The sequence below is a fragment of the Sinocyclocheilus anshuiensis genome, unplaced genomic scaffold (genome assembly GCF_001515605.1).
Source record: "Sinocyclocheilus anshuiensis isolate Anshui unplaced genomic scaffold, SAMN03320099.WGS_v1.1 scaffold1143, whole genome shotgun sequence".
NCBI lineage: Eukaryota > Metazoa > Chordata > Actinopteri > Cypriniformes > Cyprinidae > Sinocyclocheilus > Sinocyclocheilus anshuiensis.
The window spans coordinates 215,128-221,353 of NW_015546123.1; positions in this window are offsets into that span (position 1 = coordinate 215,128).

A 6,226-nucleotide genomic window follows, 5' to 3' on the forward strand; every position below is an offset into this window, starting at 1 on the left:
CGCATGCGGCGCCGGCGCAATCACTTGAATTTTTTCCTTCTAACAGTGGAAGAAACTACTCCTTTTAGTCCTAAAGACAATCGGAATTGTAAAAGGTTTGCCTTTGTGTACATTCACAATAAATACTAGGGGTGCTCCGATCAGGATTTTTGAGGCCGATCACCGATCGCTGATCACAGACAGCAGCATCTGCCGATACCGATCACCGATACCGATCTTTTTAAAGCCTTCCACAGTAGACTTTAATTATATGCATTTATGGTGCAATTACAACATTTTCGTGTCAATCCATGTTCATATTTACTGCAAACAATGCGCTGTCACTTTAATTCAGCGCTTGCAGCGCAGCAATAGACTCAGTGTGGAAATTATCTCTGCACTGCTGCAGACGCACCGCTCCTGAACGCACTGCCGGACCCGCAGCCGTGTGCAGTGAACGCTGTAATCCGTTAACATGAGCGCGGAAAAAATACGCACCACGTATGCACTGCAAACGGAGTAATGTGAACTTGGCATTATGTGTGTGCGCTGCGAGTGTCTCCAGGAGAGCGTTCAGCATTATAATTATTTCACCTGCACCAGACAGAGACTGAGACGGTGCCGCTGCATGTCGTGCCAAACCTCTCACGGTAGCATCATCAGCTTGAGATCATTTTTTGGAGATCGGCCTTTTTAGAGACCACCGATCAAACATCCCAACGTGATTATCGGCCGATAGTGATCGATAGCCGATCAATCGGAGAACCCCTAATAAAAACAAATCTTTGTGCTTTTGTAAAATAAGCCCAAAGAAAAATAGGATGCCGCTTTCTGCCATCTGTTTCTTTTCGCGCAGCACAAAAATGAATATATATATCTATAGCCTAGCTTTATGTTTTTCTCCGCTCGCAGAAGCGCTACAGGTGCGTGATGTGATATGATGACCATGTGAATCCTCATGTTCTGTTATTTGCTGCTTTTTGCGCATGTAAAATTAATCCCCGTGAAACAAATGTTACTATTTTTTTAACAGGTCACAGACACTTATCCTTTCTAATTTAATTCAATTCTAATTTAAAATAATCTTGTCGGTTAACGGTTAACGAGCGTCGGTTGTCGGTTAGGAAAAATAACAAATAAATGAACATCCCTAGTTCATATTATGGAATTTATCTTCTGCCTTTGTTGTTGCTCCCAATGCTCCTTGGCTTTTCAATTCAAAATTAATTGTGTGAGCTTAGAGGAATTACATGTCTCTAAAACGGTTTCATCCTTCCAGAGAAATGTGGTAACACCATTTGCAAACACAGCAATAAACTTCCTCACTGCAATAATATTGTATCCACAAAGCATAGTAAAGATGGATTACACCAGGATAAAGCCGCCCTGAAGTTTTGAAGACTGCCGTTATATTTTCCTTTAAATCAGTACATAAAACAGAAATTGAGCACTCAAAACATCCAACAAGTATAACTGTTGCCTGATTGGAATGCAGTTGAATTGAGCAAATAAAAGCAACTTGATGCACATTATTTGAGGTAGAATGAAAAAGCATCATAGGTTTAGGATAGGTTTATGTGAACACTCAAGGGTTTTATGTGGTTAAAAAACAATTACATCCTTAGTGATCCTGATGATAGTCTATAGTACTGCCTGAGATAAATATATTTGGATATCAATTTAAACTAAAAGAGTCATCATACATAGCACTTGCATCACAAATGTGACCCTGGACCACAAAACCAGTCTTAAGTCGCTGGGGTATATTTGTAGCAATAGCCAAAAAATACACTGTATGGGTCAAAATTATTGATTTTTCTTTTATGGCAAAAATTATTAGGATATTAAGTAAAGATCATGTTCCATAAAAATATTTTGTAAATGTCCTACTGTAAATATATTAAAACTTAATTTTTGATTGGTAATATGCATTGCTAAGAACTTAATATGGACAACTTTAAAGGAGATTTTCTCAATATTTAGATTTTTTTGCACCCTCAGATTCTAGATTTTCAAATAGTTGTATATCGGCCAAATACTGTCCTATCCTAACAAACCATACAACAATGGAAAGCTTATTTATTCAGCTTTCATATGATGCGTAAATCTCAATTTCAAAAATTTACCCTTATGACTGGTTTTGTGGTCCAGGGTCACAAATGTGTTCCTCCCTGCACAATATGCAAAAACCAGCATGTCAAATTATACATTTATCTGCAATAGTTAAATAATATAAATTTTCCCAGGTTCCTTAGACTTACTGGACTGATTCGCCACACTGCAGTGTTCTTAATCACACGTTAATGTGTTACATTTTGACTAACTATATTTAAAGAAGATGCAGAGATTGATTTTATTACTATTATTATTATTATTATTATTAGTAGTAGTATTACAGTAAAAGGAAAATACACAAGTTGAGGTGTCTGAGCATCATTATAGAATATCAATAAGGCCAATATCAACTGTAGTCAGTCTGTATTTCTTTGTATTTATTTATGTATTTTCTTGTGCTCTGCAGAAGGTATCTGATGTTTAATGAGCAGGATTGGCCAATGAGATTTCACTTTGATTTCCCTTTGGGCAAGGGCAGGGTTGGGCGATATAAAAATTATCACCACAATAATTTCCTCTTCTGTGTGCAGAAATAAATAGAATTTTTGTATTACAACAAAAGGAAAACACATAATCTGAGGTGTTTATGAACTGTAAAGAATATCAACAAGGCCTAGTCTGTATTTCTTTATAGTCTGAAATGACAAAAATTAATCTAGAACTATCTCTGCCCTCATTATTTAGCTCGACACGAAAATCAGCATTGCTGGAGGCTATACTCATGAAGTTCATTCATAGTGAAGAAAAAAAAAACGTTTCAGCATTTCTTGACTGCACTTCCTGTCTGAGTGATGTAACTCTCTTATCAGCCCAAGTTTTCCCTACTTTTATTGTTTTTTATTACTTTCCACAGGCATTGAGGTAAAAATGTATCTATAAGCTTGAGAATGCATCAACATAAGGCAGAAATTTATTCTAGATGCTGCGTTTAAATATATCTGTTGATGCCACACTTTGTAGCATTTCTTCTTTTTACCAGCTGTCGATGTGTAGATTCTGTTTATACAAAATATACACTTTGTAGCATTTCTTCTTTTTACCAGCTGTCGATGTGTAGATAAGAAAAATGAATCTTCCCTTTACCAAAAGTGTTTTGAAAGATATTTATTGCAAGCAATTGTTTTCCTCCTAATTATTTAAACAAGCTTTAAAAAAAAAATCTAACTCATTATTACACAGCGCTCTTGAATACTTTATTCTGATTTGTCAATCTCTGCATTTTGTGGTCAATACTGAATAATGGTGCTAAACTCTAGTTTCATGTCTACTGTTGTTTCACTTTGCAAAGTCTTTCTTCTCACATCAGTTATTCCTGCAATGATTTTCATCAACGACGCTGCAGAATCTTCAGTGCCACGGCAAAAGAAATCCAATTTTACCTCAGCTAGGAATGTAGCACTGTGTACCACAAATTTATGGTAAGAAACATCTTTCTGTTGAGTTGGCTGTGTGGGCTGCTCGCAAAAACAACATGCAACACAATCAGTGTAGTCCAATTCATGAACAAATTACCCTTACGGGGTGGTTCTTTTGAATGAATTAATTATTGTCCATATGACAGTGTAAATAAATATAAATACTGTAAGTACTGTAAGGAATTTAACTCATTAATTCTATAAGGGAATTAATCATTAATTTTATTTCTAGCTCAGGTTTTGAAAGGACTCGAATCTGAAAATTCGAAGTCCACCTGATTAGAACTGATTTCAAATTTATCACGAGGACACCTATAAAAGTTGTTAATACCTCTATAAAGTCTCTTAAATGCAAATATTGTACCTACTATCAAAGTTTACTTTATTTCAACATTCTGCATTTGTCGTGCCCATTCGTTCAAGATTAACTTCACGTATTACACACATTTTAATAACCTTATTTCCTAAAAAGGGTAATAAACACTGATTAAAGTTGCACCGATTACATGAAACACATCAAGCATATATATAAGACATACAACATATTATTTGTGAATCTGGTTGACCTGTTATGCGCATAACTGATTATCTGTTGAAATTGTCTGTTGTAAGTTTCGTGTCCCTTTTTTGGAATGCAGGATGTGATGGGAATCATGTGTTAGTCACGTATAGATCCCGTGTGGCCTGAGGGCGTTAATTAACTTCATCCTTTTCCTGTTTGGATATAATAGTTACATTCATTGGTGGTCACAAGACACCGTGGTTTCTATATGTTGTAGTCCTCATACAAAAGATCTCTGTGGTATCTCTTTGATTAGATTAATCCAGACCTCATGATGGCTGATAGGGGCATATCAGTGTCCGTTCATGATAGAAATCCCTACAATACATACATGTATAAAGGCCATTTAATGATCAGCTGACTGTAGTCTACTGTATATCACCCAGTTCATTACATTGATGCTTGCTTTCTAAATAAATAAATAAATAAATAGACACACATTATCCTTTCATACAATACTAGTACATGAAAAACCATCAACGTTCTTGAAATGTCCACAAAACTATATCCAGTCATCAATTGTCCTCCATCCAATAAACACGATGTTTATACAAGATTTATTTTCAGGGAAGGATTAGGCTACTGTATATGTTTGCTCGTCAGCATCGTTTGCACATTCCCTACACATTGAAATTCAGAAACAGAGCATAGATAAGCCCAGTCAGTCTATTAGTGAAACCTCCATACTAGTCAATACGAAGAATGTGCATGTAATCCATTACACAGATAATAAAGAAAGTGCCATGTCATATTTGCTAGGGTCTAGCTAAGAACCCAGAGTCTAATGTCCAACATTTCAATAGCAGGACCTCTATTTAAATTCAGAGGAATGGAACCAAATGCAACCAGCAGGATTAATGATGTCAGTTTACCCCTGGTGCAGCAGTGCACAATAAATGATATCCCTCCTTCCTAATTTATTCAGCATAGGCTACACAGTGGCCCGCTGTTTAACACAACATGGATGGCTCTCCCCTGGCTTACTTACAGCCCTCTAATAAAAGGTCATTTTTACCTGCTGCATGCGGATTGAATTTGACTTACCATTTTCGGCTCACAACTCTCTGTGGCAGTGCGCTACTGGGGGCACTAAGTGAAAATCGATAGCACGGGCTAAATAAGGTTTAAATCAAGCTGTAATATCTATAATAATTCACCACACCAAGCCAAATTATCCAGCAGAGATTGTAGTAGGGTGAAATATGCTGAGAGTCGGTTTGAAATGGTCCCCCAGTCAGCAAGTGATTGGAAAAAATTGGCATGGGAAGATGTTCGTACTGTTCAAACACTATGTGAGATGAGAGCAGAGTCCTCTGAATGAAGGCAGCCTCAAAGTCAGGGGACAGTTTGATTCAAAGCTTTTTATCTAGAGATTGTATCCTATCCGCTAAACTTCAGAATCCTGGCACTCAGAATTACCCAGAAAGTGAATTATGCAACATTTGATGGAGGTTGAATAGACATGTCCCCAAAGTAATGACGGCCAAATCATGCATTGCAGTCAAAAGTCTCACTCTTCTAGTCCAAATCTTCAAAACTATTTCATGAACTCTAAATTCAGTGTAACAAAAACAGGTCTAAGGTGAACTCTTATTTCAAGTGCAATGTGCTGTGCAATATGACAAATTATTAACAATCAGAAGATTTTTGATGTTCAACTAGTAGGATTTTGGACCAATGAGATTTCACAGTGAGTGAGGGTAGGGCTTTATGATATTATTCGATATCGATTTTTATCAAAATAATAATTTCATACCATCATTATGGCAGGAAATGCATTCTGCACAGTTAGATATGAAGAATGAATGTAAAACGATTTTCTGGATTCTGTGTTTTATAATTTAATACAAATATAATTTTAGAATTTAAAATGGTGTCTAATGAAATTAATTCATAAAAAATGTTAAATTTAAAATTAAAGGGGTCCTATTATGCTCTTTTACAATGTCTTGAATTTGTTTTGGGGGTGTACTAGAACATGCTCTCATGCTTGGTGGTTCAAAAAACACATTATTTTTTACATAATTTACATTATTACAATACCTTTCTCCCCATCCTGGCACAAACGGCTCGATTAGTTCCGGGTTTGATGAAGGCCCGCCTTCCAAAAAACAAAATGTGTTGTGATTGGTTAGCTGTCCCAGTGCGTTGTGAT